The sequence below is a fragment of the Sturnira hondurensis genome, unplaced genomic scaffold (assembly GCF_014824575.4).
Source record: "Sturnira hondurensis isolate 20B ecotype Veracruz unplaced genomic scaffold, ASM1482457v3 Scaffold0022908, whole genome shotgun sequence".
Lineage (NCBI taxonomy): Eukaryota > Metazoa > Chordata > Mammalia > Chiroptera > Phyllostomidae > Sturnira > Sturnira hondurensis.
Window position 1 is genome coordinate 1,372,752 of NW_028095539.1, and position 19,079 is coordinate 1,391,830.

The following is a 19,079-nucleotide window of genomic DNA, read 5'->3' on the forward strand; positions in this document are numbered from 1 at the left end:
TTGCCTCTCCAAACACACCTCACTCCGTGGCCGTGCCTGGCCTTCTCCCTTTGGCTGGAATGCTCTTCCCCACCTTCTCCTTTAAGACCCAACACCAGTGTGACCTTTCCTGGGACGCCTCCCCTAATCTCCCCCACCCCTCCGACACGTAGGCACACAAGCAGGACCGGGTGCTCATAAGTAGACCCTTATCATAAGTAGCATTTCTCTCCCTGACAGCTTGTGCACACGGAGCACCTCATGTTTACAGAGAGCCAGGTGCTCTGCATGGGTGATATTATTGAATTCTTACAAAAACATGATGTCACGGTAGCTCTATCAATAGCTGCATTTTACAGATGAGTGAGCCACATCAGAGAAGATAACCAACTTCCTTCAGGTTGCACCATCAGAAAATGGCTGAAGCAGGAGTGTAACCCAAGCCTGACTCCAGAGCTGAATCACGGAACCAGGTGCTGTCCTCTTAGACTAGGATATGAGCGGTGTCCCTGGATTTGCATAGCACCGAGGATGCCACACTGAGGTGTTAACGTTCAGCCTTGCTCTCGCCTACGTCCTGGAGTAGCTGGGAGCCATAGAGTGCTCTAATGGGAGAGAGGAAGCCAGGTTGTAAAGAGGAAGCATTTCTGCATAAACATTTCTGATAAACTGTGTGAAGAGACCTCAGAAGTATCTCCAAGTCTTCCCTATTGTGTTGGATTTTCTTTTCTTCTACTTGGGATTTCTGTTTATAAATCTGCCCCTTTAATGACCATCAAATGACCATCGCTGTCAACTGTGAGGTCCTCAAGGGTAGAAAGTGAGCTTTGGCTTCTTGTCACACACAGGACTGCTTGGTACATAGGCGGCCAGGACAGATTTGTTGAATGAATGAATGATGGGTCCCTCCAATGCCATCAGTAAGTATGACAGGCACAACTCCAGCTTACAAATTCTACGTTAGTTTCCCTGTGTGCCAGCCTGTATAGGTGCTGGGGGCGACTGACACTTGGACAGGGTTAACTCCGGCCAATGTCTGGCCAGGAGGCCCAGGACCCCCTGCCACTCTGCTCTCCAGAGGCAGCACTACAGCCCCAGAGGCCTGCGCCTTCAGTGCCCAGTAGGGCCGCAGCCACCCCTCATGGCCTTTCAAGCCCCCCAAGTAGGAGGACTTTCTGCAGCTGCAGCAGGCAGGTCAAAGCCTCCTCCAGAGAAGGAAGTGAAAGTGCCCCGTGGGTGCGTCATCAAGGCTCCTGCGAGGGGACCGGTGCCAGGAGCAGTGTGGCGGGGACAGTGTGGATGGGGAGAGACACTGGAATGAGGAGCCTTCCCTGGGAAGACCTGGGAGGACGCCTGAATGCAGAGGCCTGAGACCACCCCCCCGCCCCTCCTCAGGCACCGGAGTCAGCAGCTTGAAGAAGAGAACATGTGGGCAGGAGACACCAGAGAAAGACAAACAGGGACTCTGATGCCACAGAGGTCACCTGGCAGTTATGAAGGCTACCGTCAAGTGAGGCAGTTGATCCAGCGGTTGGAGGTGGGACCTGGCCTTGAACCTCCTGACTTGGAGCCTGGGCTGTGCACCTCACTGGCTGCATGACCTCAGGCAAACGGGTCTCCCTCTCCAGATCCCTGACTTCCTCCTCTGTAAAGCAGGGTAAAGGTGGTAAAGGTGGATCCCTTCCTCTCCACCCACCCCCCCGCCCCTTGATCAATAGGATCTTCTGATTAAATAGATTAACATATGAAAAGCACACAGAAGAGGGACACCCAGAAATGGTGACTATCGTACAAAGCAGCATCTCAAAGTACCCTAAGTTTCAGACAGAGGGAAGTTAACACAGGGGCTGGTTGCTCCAGGGCTGCAGAGCGGGTGGGGGAGGATGGTGCCAATGCCCAGAGATCAGCCACAGCAGGGAGCTGGAGGCACCCCCAGGCCTGGAAGCTGCCTGGGGAGGTGGCTCATCAGAGTGGAGCTGGACAAGAAGTGAGAGGACTCATGTGACAGTGGGGAGGAGTCGTGTGGGTCAAAGAGGGTGGGCAAAGAGTCTATGGGGCGCAGGCCGAGAACAAAGGGGTGCCACAGAGGGCCCCGGACTCAGCGCAGACTTCAGCAATATTTATTTCCCAGCAGTGCTGTCTTCATTGACTTAACCTCTCAGAGCCTCAGGCTCCTCACTTGTGAAATGGAAATAAAAGCAACACCTAGTAGCAGCCAATATGCAACTTTCAGTTCTCACAGCAGCCCTGTGAAACGGGCACAACTATCACTATTACACCACTTGACACATGAGGAAACCACGGTGCAGAAAGAGCCAGGCACACAGGTGGCGGCGGCAGGGCGGATGGGACCCAGGCTGCTGGGCTCTCCAGTCCTGCTTCTAACCCTTCCATGAGGCTCCAGAGTTCACCGCCACCAGCTGTCTCCCCAGCTGGCCTCGCCCGGTCAACACCTCTCTCTTCAGAATCCTACCCTGGGCCTCCAGCCCAGACTGGTAGTCAGCATCCCGTCCCAGCTGCAGCAGCGGACTCCAAACCGACTTAGTGCTTCTCTCCCAGTCTCAGGGTCCCTGGAGCCATGCTGACATGGGCGTGAGCCATTTTGCAGCTGTGGGGCCTGGGAGAAGCCACTTCCTTCTGAAAGCTTCTGTTTCCTCTACTCCAGCACAGGAAGCTTTGTCCTGATTTTGGGGCCATGGTGGGGACGGCATGAAGCCACACTCCGGGAGCACGTGGCGCAGGGAACCGTGTGCAAGTGCGTATGCACAGTCCACTAAACTCTTTTATCAAAAGTTAATCATATCCAGTTAATCCATATCCTGGCTGGTGTAGCTCAGTGGACTGACCACGGGCCTGCGAAGTAAAGGGTCGCTGGTTTGATTCCCAGTCAGGGCACATGCCTGGGTTGCAGGCCAGGTCCCCAGTAGGGGACCCATGAGAGGCAACCACACATTGATGTTTCTCTCCCACTCTTTCTCCTTCCCTTCCCCTCTCTGTAAAAATAAATAAATAAAAAATATTTAAAAATTTTAAAAAAGTTAATCATATCCGTAGTCCTGGGGACGGTGCCAAGTATGTTTCTGCTTTTCCCAAGTTCCCAGCCCCTGCAGAGTGCATCACGGGAGAGCGTGCTGGGCACTGTTATTTCCTTTCCTAAGTGACGGCCCATCTCCTGTGAGCTGCTTTTCCCAGGCTCCTCTGCCCACTGGCATCCAGCTAGGGTTGGGCTGACGGGAAACACTGGCGGGGAGATGAGAGGGTGGGAGGAGAGGAGAGGCCAGAGAATTTCTCTCACTCTCTCTACTTAGTGAGAAGTGGGGGGTGGGGGGTGCCATTTTTCCAGCACTGGCTGCAGTCTTTGTGACTTTGGCTCATTTGAGCCCACCCACCAATGCACACCCATGTACATGGATTCACACTCACATGCTCATTCATCGGCGCACACTCATAGTTACATGTGCCCCCATGGAATTATACCCATGTGCACAATATCCCCTGCAGTCTGCTGCATGTCCCATAACATGCATGTACACACACAGCTAACTCACACATCAACTCACCAAGGTGTCTTCGCATGCGTGGACACATGTCACACCCTGGCAGACTGGAGTGTTTATCCCCAGCCCCCACATGGGTACAGAGCAGCATCCAGACACCCCTCTGGTGTTGCTCCTGTGCAGGTGACCTAGGGGATGACCACAGCTGCAGGAACGGCTTCCCACACCACACTCACACGTGTCACCATCCACACGTAAACTCAGGCACACGCTCAGTCACACACAGAACCTCCCCTCGGCTGTCCTCCTCCACCATCCTGCTGTAGCCATGTGCTCTGACTTCTCTCGGTGGGACCTTCCTCAGGGAACTTGGAGCCACCTGGCTGCCCTTGGGACAAAGAAAGTATCCTGTCCGCCCCTACGCCACCCCCTAAGCTGGGTGGTCTGGGACCTAGGGGAGGAATGAGGGCCGCCCAGAGCTCAGAGTCCTGGGGCCAAAGTCTTGTTGGCAGGCGCTGAGCGGAAGTTGCACAACCTGCCCTAGCTGGCTGGGGTGACTCTGGCTTATTGTCTCTGTTTCCTCTTGGCTGCAGGCCCAGGCCCAGCCAGCGGACCTGTTTCTCTGGGAGAGGGAAGGAAAGGTGTCTCCTTTCTTCCCTGCCCCCGGCAACTGATGGCCAAAGAGGACTCCATCGGTCCCCAGCTGTATGTACCACATACCTGAACAGAGATGCACAGAGATTAGCACCCGATCTCTCTGCTCCCAGGTGGGGAGCTGAAGCCTAGAAAAGGCAGGAAGGCTGCCTGGGGCCACACAGCAAACTGGAGGCACAAGAGGCCTTGCACCCAGGCTCCGTCTTTTTTCTAAACCTTTGTCAAAAGAAAGGTCACTCAGAAGCCCAGTTGTTCTAGTGTAGATAAACAGAGCTACTCTGGGTGTACCAGGAGACCACAGAATCTGAATAGGGACCACCCTTCACCCCTCACCCCCACCGTTGACTGAGTTGGTCCATCAAAGGACCAGCTTGCTAAACCCCCAACTCAGGAGCTTATAAAGTTTCTAAAAGCATGTATGAGATGGATGGACCAGGCCTTCGAGGGCCGTGGGAAGCTAGAGTCTGGGGCCCACAGGCCCTCTCAATCTCCAGGACCTGCGGTTCAGCCTGGGGCATGGTCCACTCTTCCCCTGAGATCTTTATTCCAGTTCTTTCCAGAGGCAGCGTCAGGATGTCAGGATAGAAAGTGAACATTCTGAAAAATCCCAGAAATGTAAAGTTATTAGAAAGCACAATATGCCTGCTGACCTATTTTCTCTCTCCTTTCCTCCCCTCTCCCTCCCTTCTTACCTTTCTTCCTACCCACCTTCCTTTCTCAGTTTTTGAAAGTCATTAGGCAGGTCCTGGCAGGGGGAGGCGTGGTGGCCCTTACGAGGTCGGAGTTAATGTCGGGTGGCACAGCAGCTGGACGGACGGGCCAGAGGACAGGTGTACACACATATACACATGCATACAGGGGATGGAGCCAGTGAGTAACCTACCATGGGCCCCCCGCCCCCCGCCCCCCGGCTCTGCTCACCAAGGTCTGGAAGCATTCTCCGGTAGCAATAAGCACACGTAGCACCAAGAGCCTATTTTCAAAATGCCGTTCTCCCCTAGAAAGCAATCGAGGTCGTTGGAGGAATGGGTGAGTCCCAGCTGGGCCAGAGAGAGCCCAGGACGAGCCCGGAACACCTTGCGTTGGAACATGAAGAAGTACCCCGAGAGTGAGGGCGGCACAGGAGCCAGCTGGACGGACCTTCTTCTGCCCAAATTCGATGTCATTTGCACATCGAATTAGGTAATGATTGCAATGGAGCCCAGCCCACTGAACAAAGAATCCGTGACTCCACACCGTAATAAACAAACAAACGAATGACCGGACAGGGAAAATGCATTTCCTCCCAGTAGCATGCCACAGAATAAGGAGACTACATCACCTTTTGGCAACTCTTATGAAAATGAATGATTACTTCAGGTAGGAGACCCCAGTGAATGCTAAGGTGAGGGGTGTAAATGGACTGGAGATGGGACATTCGCACAGCGCTGCTGCATCTCCACACAGGGACTTACGCCAGTTACACACAACAAAGTACCTTGACAGTGAAGAAAGCCATCACAGGGTGCATTGATCACAGTCTGCACCACCAGTGCCCGCAAATCAAAGTCACGTGGCACCTGAGGAGAGGAATGAGAAAGCACAGCGTTGCTCCTGCGACGTTTCTGCCCGCCGCCTGTTGCCGGGGCATAATCGTGCAGGATCAGACACACACAAATTGAGCGTACATTCTGCTAAACAACTGCCCTGTTATCTTCAAAACATTGAGTGTGGACATCAAGGCAAGAGGGAGCGTTTTAGACTGAAGGAGACTGGAACGACAGAAGCCAGCTGGAAGGGTGGTCGGGGCACCTCTGGTATGGTTTGCACCCAGTTCACATCCAGCTACACCAGACTGCGGGGGTCGGGAGCAACGGGCTGAAGTCAAATACGGCGTCTTAACTTGAAATATTTTCAAGCAAAATTATTTTTTAATTCCATGCAGGGCAACATTATAAATGTGTTAAGAAGGCTCCTTGATGAATGTTTCCAAAAAAGGGGGGGAGGAGGCAGAAGGGGTGACTGAGGACCTCGAGTCCTGCGGGGGGTTTAGGGTACATTGAAGATGGCACCTAGACCCCAACCAAGCAAACAAACAAACAGAACTAACAGGGAAACTAATAATTCTGGGGGAAACAGAAAGACGCCCAAGAAATAAACGTCAGCATAACTCTCTACATGGCTGGGCTGCTGATAATATTTACATGGTCACACGGTGAACCCTGAAATATTTGTCTACCAAAACATCATTAGGAAAATGGCAGCTGGAGAAGCAGGGAGGAAGGGTGTGTAGAAAGGAAACTCGTGTCTTCCAAATTAAGGAGACGGTAGATTGTATCTAAAAGCGAACATTAAGAAGTAAACAGTGGAAGTGTGATGTTTCCCGAAGGATGAAAAAGCAACTGCCGTGTCTTTGTCAAAAGCCGTGGCCCCCGGTGCCTGGGAGGTGGGGGCAGGGACCGAGCAGAGGGCAGACTGCTGGTGCTCATCGTAAGTCTCGCAGGACAACAGGCACGTGTAATCTTAATAACAACTGAAGTAAAAAATAGAACAATGCAATGAAAAGAAACACATGTTGAACAAACAGTAAATTCGGACAATTTGTAGAGTTCACAATTTAGCAAAAATCTGCAAAAGTATCCTCTGCATGCTAAAATGCTGATAAGACAGAAAATTATTTTCTGGGGGATTTAAAAAAAATCAGTCTAAGGTGAAAATTTCCCATGTGGTACTAAAAAGAAACGTTCATGGGGTATTCTTTAAGAAGAAGACATGCACTAGAAGAATAAAAAATGTCTTATGACCCTCAGGTTTGGGGCCAAACCGAGTAATCCCTGAATCGCTGCTAGGAAAGGGAGACCTCCGTTAGAAAAAATGTACATTGAATATAATCAAAAGAACTATTTCTTAAACAAGTTTTTGGAAAAATCAATCAATTTGGTCACATGGGGCAGTGGTCCTTCCGTGAACCTTTGGAGAAAGGTCTGGGGTCTCCTGAGCACTGAGACTCTCCCCATGACGCCGACCCTGTCCGCCCCGGCCTGGGCCCCCCACCCTGCCGGCAGCACCCCTGGGGAACGGGACTCCCAGTCTTCACAGCAGCCCCGTGTGGGATGCATCACCACCCATTTCAGAGATCAGAAAATGAGAGCTTGCAGAAATGCATTGACTTGCCCACAGCCTCCCAGTCACACGGGAGCCGAACTGGACTTGGCACACAGGCTGATGAACTCCAAGGCTAGGGTCCTCTCCCTGCTGCCTCACCCTTGGCTTTCCCACCTCTTGGCGCCAGACCTAATTAGAGCCCGCTGGCCCCTGAGATGGGCCAGGAGGCATTGTGTCGTTAGAGCTGCTGGAAGCTCCGCGTGTGTCATTACGTCTAATTACAGGAATTCAGGCTGCTGCGTGGGCTGGTGCAGCCAGAGTGTCTCCAAGCCCAGGTGGCCAAGGAGTTTCTGAGGACCCAAGTTCCCAGCATCTGCCGGGGGAAGCCAGCTCCAGGCTCCTCCCTGAGGCTTCGGGAGCCCCTGGGGAGGCGCTATCTGTTCCAGCCTCTGCAGGCCTTCTTAGCAGACTCTTACCTGGGCGGGGAATGGGGTAGAAGACCCCCTTTCCCCTCATCCCATCCTCAGACAGACAGACAGACAGACACACGCACACAAACGCATACGGCACAGAAACAAGTTATCTGCCTGAACCTCTGAGTAAAGAGCCCTCTGCCGGGTCCTCACCCAGAGGGTGTGTTTGCCCTGGGGGAAGGGCAAGTGAAGGAATGTGGAATGGGGAGGAGGCAGGGACCCTGTCCTCTGGGGCAGAGACAGCGTGTGGCGGCAGAAGCAACCTTTCACCAGGTCGTTTAATAACCGGGCGGCGCCCTGGCTGGTGTAGCTCCGTGGATTGAGCACGGGCCTGTGAAGCAAAGAGTCACTGGTTTGATACATTCCTGGGTTGCAGTCCAGGTCCCCATTAGGGGACACTTGAGAGGCAACCACACATTAATGTTTCTCTCCCACTCTTTCTCCTTCCTGTCCCCTCTCTCTAAAAAGAAATAAATATTAAGTTCTAGGTACTGGAGTTATACAATAAAGTCCCTGTTCTTAAGCAGTTTACTTTCTAGGATGTGAGGGACAATAAACATACAAATAAATATCGAAGGTACCAGATGGAGCCGAGTGGTGTGGCAAAGTAGGGTGGCAGAGAGAAGCACCTGGCCCTTCACGATGCCGCGGCTGGAGAAAGTCGGGCCACTCCCAGCCCCAGTGTTGGGAAATCAGTGTGGGGGGCAGAACAACGGAGCCCACCACCTCGGTTTCCTCCTGCTCTCTACCTCCTTACCTATTGCTTTTTAAAAAAATTAAATGCTTGAGATATACAGAAATTATAGAAAATCAGATGACAAACACTCATATACCAACTGCCCATGTTAAAAAATTAAAAGAGAGCCCCAGCCGGGTGGCTCAGTTGGTTGGAGCATCATCCGTGCACCAAAAGGTTGCAGGTTGGAATCCCAGTCATTCTCTCTTTCTCCCCACCCCCCTAACATTAATAAACATATCTTCAGGTGAGAATTAAAAACATTACAACATAAATCTTTAGGTTTGTGATGAACAAAAATGCACAAACACAATCAAAGCTCCGCGTAGCAGTCAGGAAAGTCTAGGTTATGCAGTAGTAACAAACACTCCCCAAGATCTCAGTAGCTTTCAACAACCAGGTCTATTTCCCTCCCACTCTCTGTGCCCAGTGAGGTTGACAGGGGAGAGCTGGATTCCTTGTAGTCACTCAGGAACCCAGGCCAGTGGGTGGCCTCAGGAAGAGACTTCAGGTTTCACTGTGCAGGGACGGAGGCACAAAGTCTCCATGGCACGTGTCACTTCTGCCCACACTTCACTGGCTAGCAAGTCACTTGCCCAAGTCCAGCTTCCAAGGGGCTGTAGAGTATAACCGTCTCGCATGTCAGAGGGAGAAGAGAGCTGAAACGCTGGTGAGCACTGTTGCTATCTATCATTTCCCCACCCCTTTTCCACCCAGCCCCTCACTCTCAAGGACTAGCCCCATCAGCAAGTTGTGCATCATTTTCATCTCTGAATTCTGTTTTAACCTTTGATACACCCGTGCGCCTCAGTAAATAACATGTGGGGAGAATCACAAAGGAAACCAGAAAACACGTGCACCGAGTGACAACGAAAACAAAACACGATGATTTTGTATATGTGTGTATTAAAAATGTTCACCCCAGGAAGGTTCGTTAACACATCCATCACCTCACCCAGGCGCCGTTTTGGGGGAGGGTGGAAACGTTTAAGACGTACTCTCAGCAACCTTCAGGGATGCAATACGGCAGCGCTGACTGGGGTTGGCATGCTGCACTTTAGACCCCCGGGGCTTACTCCTTGCAGAACTGGAACTGCGTGTGCTTTATACACACGCTTTGAGTGGGTGAATTGTAGGAAATGTAAATTTTATTTCAGTGAAGCTGTTTTTAAAAAGTGAGCTTATCCCTGGCTGATGTGGCTCAGTGGATGAGCACTGGCCTGGGAACAAAAGGGTTGCTGGTTCAATTCCTGGATGGGGCACATGCCTGGGTTGCAGGCCCAGTCCCCTGTGGGGGGGGCGGTGTGCAAGAGACAACCACACATTGGTGGTTCTGTCCCTCTCTTTCTCCTCCCTTCCCCTCTGTCTAAAAATAAATAAATAAATGCACTTTAAAAAAAGATTGAGCTGGTGATTCTCCTCCTTCCCTCTCCATTTCCTGTCTCTCTCTAGTTTTCCTTCTCTCCGGTAGGTGGTGGCTGTTCCCAAGCAATCCCTGGCCCTCACTCCCGAGCTCAGCCTCTTTTTACCAAACGTCCTCTTCTCCATCCGTCCAGGGACTGAACGGGAGAGGAAGGGCTCTCCAGGGGAAACGGCGGGCAAAGGAGAAGCCCCAGAGGAAACCCAGAATCCTCTCGCCCCTGGGGGAGGCTGGGGACACCAGGAGAAGGGTTAGGGCAAGACCAGGGAGCACCCAGGGTACAAAATGTGAGGAGGCCCTCACCCTCCCGGTGTGCAAGTGGAGGCTGGCACCCAGAGTGAGCGTGTGTGTGTGTTGAAATACACACAACATAAAATGTACCACTGAAACCAGTTTCAAGAGTACAGTTCAGTGGTTTTCAGTGCCTTCACGGTGTTGTGCGCCCATCGGCAGGAGCTAGTTCCGGAACACTGTCATCGCTCCAAAAGGAGACCCTTACCCATCCGCACTCACTCCCAGCCCCCCTCCCACAGCCGCTGGCAACCAGTGATCTGCTTCCTGTCTCTATGGGTTGGCCAGTTCCAGATATTTGACAAGAATGAAATCCTATGATACATGGTCATTTGTGACAGGCTTCATTCATTTAGCGTGATGTTCTTAAGTTTCAACCGTGTTCTGCACAAATCAATACTCCATCCCTTTTCATAGCTATATAACGTTCCCTCTGTGGATGTACCACTCAGCTGTTGATGGACGTTTCAATCGTCACCACCTTTTGGCTATTGTGGAAAGAGCCGCTGTGACCATTGCTGTACAAGCATTTGTTTGACCACCTGTGTCCAGTTCTTCTGGGTATGTACCTCGGAGTGGAACCTCTGGGCCGTATGCTAATTCTACGTTTAACTTACGAAAGAACCTTGTTACGTTTTACACCCTGGGCGCATAGCTTGCTCCGTCCTAGTCCAGGCCTGTTGCACATTCACCCATTTATGACTTTTCTCCCCACGTCACCACCATCCGCATCCACGTTAGCAGGTTTGAGGCAAAGGGTTGACACAGGCAACAATTCCAAATCACATTTTGGGACCCCTAGTGACCTCCTGTGGAACTGGAACATGGGAATGCTGGCAGAGGGGCTGGAGCGGCTGGAAGGTGCTGGGACACCGACTGGGCTGTCATTCTCAGGGGTTGGGTCTCCACACTGCTGGCTGCAGGGACCCAGGAAAGAGACCAGCAAGGAGCTGTTTCTGCAGGAGAGATGACAAACTCCACCTTAAGATGGGAGTATCCACAGGGACACTGCAGTCCCGTGGTGTCCTAGCTCCACACAGGAGCTGAGGGTAGCCACTTCCACCCTGGGCGACTCAGTTTCTCAGACTGGAAAATGGAGATGAGCTGCTCCTGTCAGTCGTAGGTGAGATTTTGACTGTGAACTGGCTCTGTGATCTGTGAAGCTCAGGGAAGAAGCTTCCACTTGAGATGCCTGCTCAGGCAGCTTTCAGAAGTTGGTAGGACCTTAGGGAGACCCTACTTTATTTGGCTCTGTAGAGGCAGCTGAAAAGTTGTATGCCATGTGGAATTCTATAAAGAGACCCGTTTACAATACACACAGGGAAACCAATCATTTAAATACACCCAGGATTGAATCCTTGGTGTGACTTTTGGGTTCAATCAATTGGAATTTTCACAGATTGGGTTTGCAGCTCAGCCAGGTTCTGACAAGTCAGTCCAAACCATGTCATGGTAGAGATAGCCGGGGTTGGATTCCTATGGTTTTTGGAGCACAGGGACTTTCTCCTGAGTAATAATCTCATCCAGAAGCAGCCCAGAACCTCCCCTGTGGGCTTGAAAGGAGAGGTCTTTGGATAGAAGAGGAAGGGGAGACCGAACTTTCCCCACCCACAGAGCCTGAAAGTGAGCAGATCACGTTGAGGCAAGGGGGTACGGTGGGCTTTCTTACCTGGGGAATTAGTAGATCACCAAGATTTGTAGAGCAGGCAACCAGGGACTTTCCCCAGAGGGACAGGGGTATTCTAGACTCGGATTCAATCCCCAACAAAGAGTTGGACGTGTGGGTGGCATCTGAGACAGAGACGACCTTCTAAGTGGTCAGTGCTAATGCCACTCTGTGGGAAGGTCATTCATGGCTTCACTTTTTGGTGTGTCCTGGAAAGTCCCGCATCTTTTGCAGAACTACTTCCCAGTTCCTCATGTGGAATGCGTACCAAGGGCAGCCAAAGGCCAGGCTCGACTTGGAAGCCAGGGAGGAGGGCTGAGGGCAAAAGGTCAGTTCATCTTCTGCGGCCCTCGTGGCCCTGGGGCCTCTGCGGTGGGTGGTGCAAGCCTGTGTCTGTCGGCCCCACACTGTCTTGAGTAGGGTTCTGTCTAGCTGGCCTGAGGAGAGTCCCCCAGGCTGAGACTGTCCTCACCCCAGCAGGACTGTGTAGCAGGCAGAGACTGCACAAAGACACTTTAGGTTTAGACCTGGGTTCAAATTCCGGTCCCATCACTTATTTGGCCAAGTTTCCTCACCTCTGTGGGCCTTGGTTTCTCCATCTGTAAATTGGGACCAATACTCTTCAGATGGAAGGGGTAAGCTGATATGAGAGGAGATAGTCAATGTGAGAGCCCCTGGAGGGTGCCCCCGGCCAAGCAGTGGGAGCTGTGTGAGATTCCTGGTGCTGCTCTGGCTCCTGGCAGTCGCCTCCAAGCAGCACAGCCTGTGCCTGTGGTGCTGGCACACCCGCTCGGCAGGCCCATGGTGAGCCAGTGCTGGGCCCTGCCCTTTGGGAGCTCACGATCTAGGACCAGGGCAGAGCCAAGCCAGCCCGTAGGATGAGGACCGCAGCAGAGGGGCCCCAGGGGGCAGAAGGAGGACCCTGCTCAGGGCCAGGGAAGACTTCACAGGAGGAGAGTCTAACTGTTAAACAACCTGCTTGTCATGGTCACTGACCAATCAGAAAGGACACCAGCTGCAAACAGCCCAGAGGAACCACCAGTGTGATTATGAACGCCCTGGGAAGGGACGTTTGACTTGGGTCCTGCAGGCAAACACGAGCTCTTCAGACAGGCGGGGGAGAGCGCACTCGAGGCAGAGCCAACAGCGCGTGCCAAGGCCCGAGGGGCAGAAATAGCAGGGTGAGCTTCCAACAGTATGGCTGGAGCGTAGGCTGGGGAACAGGGAGGAGAAGAGAAGGTCTTGAATACCAGACTGAGTTTTGGTGGCACAATTAGGATGCCACTTGGTGTGGCATTCCACACCAGTGACTCTGGCAAACAGGCTCTGCACAGAGGAAGGGGCCCCGGGGCTCTGAGCACGCCTCCCATGCCAGGCCCACGGCATTGACCTGGGGCAGTGGAGATGCTTGGGGTTGGGGTCCAGGCTCCATCCTCCTGGGAGAAGGTCTGGCAAGGGGGAGAGACTCAGCCAAGGGCTCCAGAGAGTCCCCCCTGTAGGACAAGGAAACTGAGGCAGATATTCGGTTGTTTGGGTAGGACCGACACAGAGGTGGAGATGCCCATGATCCAGACTCCCCTGGCTGTCCCTCGGCCCCCAGAGGGACACCGAGGCTTCCTGTCTGCTCGGGGAAAATCTCAGTGAGGCTTTAGGGCTAAGGAGTCTGGTTCTGGCACAAGCTCTGCCACTTCTGTGCTGTGTGATCTTGAGTGAGGCACAAAGCCCCTCTGGGCCTCAGGATCTCAGCAGCAAGGAGCCTGTTGATCTCTCCCTTGGAAACTCGAGGCATGCCAAGCTGACCCTTCTCCTGCCAGTCACCCTTCCTGGACTCATGGGAAACGTGAGGGTGTGGACTCAGGCAGAGCTGAATTGGAGTCCGGACCTTGGGATGTACTAGATGTTTGCTTCTGAGCATGTGTTAAGTTCTGGGCCTTCATTTCCTCATCCAGAGAATGTGGACTTGATGGGCGGGGTTAGAGCTGTCCAGAGTGCAGGAGAAGATTTGGGGCTGCTAGAGCTGAGACAATGGAAGTGAAGCAGTCTTGTTCCCCTTCTCGCTCTCTGAGGGTGTCTTTTTCCGGAGAGCCCGCTCAGTGGCAGGGCCTTGCTGAGGCCGGAGCTCAGCGGGGAGTGAGGAGACACGCCATTTCATTCATTGTTCTACCAGATGGGTTTGAGCAGGAATCACAGCCATAAGCCAGGGCTGTCCTGAGGGAACCACAATCTCTGACCCCCTGGGGGATGACAGGAGATGCCGAAATCAAGGAGAGGCAAAAGCCAGGAAGGACCTGGGCAGGCGCCATGCAAAGCACCTTGCAGCGAGGGTGATGTTGCAAGCCGCCCCTAGGAAGTGTTTCGGCAGGACAGCTGCTCCGTCAGCGTCCCAGACAGACTTCAGTAAGGAGCTGCTTTCCTTTGCAACAGTTTGGGGGTGGATTTGGGTTGGATAATTTTCCCCTCAATCTCATGCTTTGCTTGCTGGTGCGTGGCTTCACTTTTTCTTGGATGTGACCCCCTGCTGATAGTGGTATTGAGCTGGGAGCAGGAAGGCCGAGTGACCCCTGTGTTGTGCAGGTAAAGGGGCCTTGAAAGCAATAGATGCTCAATAAATATACAGCCCCTTCCATGTGCACCAACCAGCGCCTTTGCATGGGCCCTGTCCCCCATGGTCTCAAGTGCCACAACTAATCAATTCCTTCATGCACTCCAGGTGGCCTCAGCCCCAGCCTCCCCTCCCCTCACAAGAATCTTAACCTCGAGCTCAGGAACTCCTCTGAGAGCCTGCTGGATTGGTTTCCTTCCGCTTCCTTTCTCTTCCTCTCCAGTGAGGGCTGGGCTGGGACGCAGCTGGCGGGGTAGAGTGGGGCTCTCCCCCAGACAGCCTCTCTGCACAGCCCCCTCAGCCCCTCACACCCGGGCCTGCATTCCTCCATCCTTAATGCTCCTCTGGGAACACAGTCTTTCAGAAACCTGAGAAGACCAGCCAGCCGGTGCAGGGATGAGGGAGGTGGGGCTTGGCTTTTTCCTTGGATGGAAACAGAAACCTCAGGCCTTCCCCTTCTCTTTCAGCTGCTCTGGGATCCCAGACCAAGGAGCAAAGAGCACTGGCTTTTGCTCAGTCCACTTGGGGAGATGGGGTCTAGAGAAGGACAGGGCTCATGGTAGTTTGGCAAGTGGAGGGACTTGCTCCAGGTCTACCTGGTGCAAAGGTTGCCACACTGGGGACCCTTCGCTGCCCCTTTGGGCCTCCAGACAACAGGGCAGACTACTGGCAAGACCAAAAACAACCAGACAGGCAGAGCTACTAGCCCAGAGTCACAGAGCTGGGAAGAGTGGGGCTGGGGGTTCAAATCCACAGGTCTGCGCTGCCTCCAAGTCCTCGTGTCCCAGGTACCTTTGGAAACACGCCCTCCCTGCACACTACTCCCTGGTAAATGTGAGAAATTCTTCCTTCAAGGCTTTATCTTAAAGTTGTGACTTCCACTACGTGTGGAGAAACTGAGGACAAGAAAGGGGCCATGACTTGCTGGGTCAGACTCAAAACTCCCGAGACACAGCCTGCTTCCGTGGCAAAAGTCTAGTCAGGCAGACTGGGTTTGAATCCTGACTCTGTCCATTACTTTCTGGGTGACCTTGGCCAGTGGCTGTTACTTTTTCATGCCTCCGTTTTCTCACCTATTAGAAGTGAGTCATGATACCGTCACTGAAGGGCTGCTGTAGAGATTGAAGGAGGTCCTGGGTCTGGACGCAGTGGTGCAGCTCCTGGCACCCCACAGGTATGCAGTACAGGCTGGCTGCCTGCCTTCTTCCCTAGCAAAGGGAAAGTGAACCTTAAAACACTGAGACAGGGGCCTGGGGAGGGGGCTGGTGGGACAGCGCGTGGCCGCGCTAGAGCTGGTTTGCACTGGCCAGCGAGAGCTGACTGCTCAATAAAGCCGTTGTTACATAGTTGGCAGTTGTGAGGCAGTTGTTGGTGGATTTACATCAGCCGTGGTGGGAGTACTTTCACGCCGTGAGAATTAGCAAACACTGCAAATCGAAGATTTAAAAAAAGAAAAAAGTGAAGGCCGATGAGGTGGGATTTGCCAGAAGCAGGAAGTGACTCACGGCATCGTTACACTTCATCTATAGCTGAGATTCGGCGCTAGCTAAACGTAGGTGCCGATCTACTGTAAACTGCAGCTTCGCTATCTCCCAGCTGTGTGACCTAAGGCATGTCGCTTTCTTTCTCTGAGCCTGCATGGCAGGCGGGGAAACTGAGGCAAACACCCAGCTGTCTGGGTATCTGTAAAAGGGGACAACACCAGCAGCCACCAGGATGATAGGGATGATTAAGTGAAATGACATGTGTAAAATGTAAAGTGCTAGGTTCAGAGGCCTCTGCACAGTTGATATTACTACAATTTGCAGCAGGTGCTGGCTTGGTATCTTCCCCTAACCACAACCCGGTGAGAAAGATGGTGTCCCCTCCGATTTCCCAATGGGAAAGCTGAGGCTCTGGTTGGTGAGGTGGCCTGTCCAAGGCTGCACTGCAGAAAGGTGGCAAACAAGGCTCTGCAGCCTGCTCCAATTGGCTCCAAGACTGGGTTCCTGCCAAGCCCCTGGGCCCCAGCCGCATTCTGGGGGGCTGACTGCGGAGCACATGTTAGGTGTTGGGCAGCTGGCTTTGGGCAGAATGTACAGGGTCAAAATAACTGCCCATGCAGGGATCTGCCTAAGCAATGCAGCTCAGAGCCTAACGCCTGAGGTTTTGGCCTAAGCAGCACCTACACGCGGCTCCTTCTTCGGGGCTTCCGAAGTCCACACTCACTGCCTCTTCTCTGGTGAGCTCCTCTACCCACACACCCTGCAAAAGCAGGTCCCTCAGAATACCACTGGATGAGGGAAAACGGATTTTCTTTCTTACCCAGTGGTGGGTGAGCCCCTCACTGCCCCTCCTGGTGCAAGAGGGCTGGTTTGGAGCTGTGGGCAGGGAAGGGCAGTGCCCAGACCTTGGTAAGCTCCTTCTTAAAAAAAAAAAAAACTCAAATTTTTTTCATTTGAAGTTGACATTCGATATTTTATTAGTTCTGGCAGGCACCTTCACAAAAAACCTAATCAAAGTTTCTCTGATCCCCTGTCCCACCCTCTTTCTGCCTGTTCCCAGCCCTGTTTGCCAGTCTTCATCTGGTTCCTTCTTCTCTAGCCCCCAAGGCAAACCTGGCCTGTCCTCATGCCTGGAAAAATTACACCCATTCCCAGAAAAGCAGGGGCAGAGCTGAGAAACCCCATAACCAAATGCCCTCCTTCACATTTGGATCTGGGGTTGCTGGATGGATGGGGCCACTGGCCCTAAATCCAGAGAGTCCCTTGCCCCATCTGCTCTGAGAGCAGCCGGCCCTGCCGGCCGTGTGTCAGAGGCTGCAGGCCCAGAGTGGCCTCCCCTTTGCCACGTGCTCCTGAAGTCTCAGGAAGGGCATTTCAGCCCCCTCACTTGCCCTGCCTCCAAGCCAGGAGGGTTACCTGGACACCTGGGGGAGAAATGTGGTCAACAGGGACCCTGCTGACTCAGTCCAAAGCAGATTGAAACACAGATTCTGGCCCCATCGGATGCCTCATGGTCAGACAACATGGTTACCCCCTCCACGCATCAACTTCCTCATCTGCAGACATTCCCATGGGGACACTGGTACCCATGTCGCACAGCCACTGCCTGGACTGCACAATCCCTGCTTGACTGAGATGATCTGTTTGTTCGTTTGTTCCCATCCACTCGGCGTTGCTGTGCACCTTGTGTTTTTCTCACCTGATGGACCCACTTCCTAGCACTTCATAAAGAACTACTTCCTTTTTCAGGACAGCATAGTATCCCAGACTACTGGTATTTCCATCCATGTTTAGTAAGCACCTGCCCCATGTACTGTTCTAAGCACTGAGGGAGCTAACAGAACTTTTAGCCATGACCCCTGCCCTCAAGAACAAGGAAAGCAGAAAACGTTGGAGATGCAAAGGAGACCAATTCCTTCAATGGCCCCCAAGTTCATTTATCAGGTTTGACTTTGAGGCTAGTATACATATTGAGGTCTGTCCAGAAGGTATCCAGCCATGTAATATGAAAAAATAGAGACATTTGTTGAAGAAGACACAAGACACAAGAAACCTTGTACATAGGACAATGACACCTCAGTCACTTACTTTGAAGTAGGCACCTTGGGACCTCATACAGTTCTCCCAATAGCCACCAATTGCCCCATTGTATTTTCCTGGATCTCACTGATGGTCTGAAATCTCTGCCCTTTTAAAGTTGATTTTAGTTTTGGGAAAAGCCAGAAATCGCAGGGCACCAAATATGGGCTGCATGGGGCTGAGTCACCTGGGTGATTTGATGTTTCACAAAAAAACTGCACTAGATGTGATAGATGAGTGGGCACGTTGCCACGATGAAGCTGCCAATCACCAGCTGCCCACAGCTGAGGCCTTCTGAATCATCTGAATAGTTTCCGCAAAGGAATGTTCAAGCTTACTGCAAAATTTGATGCAGGTTCATTGTTCTACTCACCCGGTCATTTTGAATGCCATGGCCACACAGTACACACACTCACTCAGTGGCGTCTACCTCCCCGCACTGACTAGTACAGTGAAGTCGCCATTGCTCACACATGTATATTCCAGTTCACTCTCCGTGGCTGCTAGGTTACGTCAATGTCTCACAAACCCGTTCCCATTATGTTAACAATGGCTGGATTTTTCTGGACAGACCTTGGTTTGTATATTCTCAACTCCAAGTACCTGTAGGGTTGTTGAAAGACACTAGACATAGCTTCTTCTGAGACGTGAAACCTCTGCTCTGCAACGTTAGGCAGTCCCCTTCACCCTGGACCTCAATCTGCTCGTCCGTAAAATGAAGGCAGTCTCTCGGGATTGCCATGGTCACATGAGACTATATTCCTGAAAGTACTTGGTGAAGAGTTTAACTCTGTGTTCCCAAAACAAAAACAAAGAACCAAACAGCAACAACAGCGCTGTGCTCCAGGGCTGGGGGAGCCGGGGAGCTAAGGTGGGGTGCTAAGGAATGGTGCGTGGAGATGGGGATGGTGGGAATGTTCTTCTGGCCTCCGCAGGAGTTTCGTGAGCTCACAAAACACAGGAACGTGGTTGCTTTCTGTTCACCTGTTCTCGCCCAGTATTGAGCTGATTGAAACTATCGGCCTGTGGCTTCTCTCCTGTCCCCTGGGGTGGGGGTGGTGATGAAGTCCTCTGAGCCTTTTGCATCTGCCCAGAGCTTGGCACAGGAGGACAC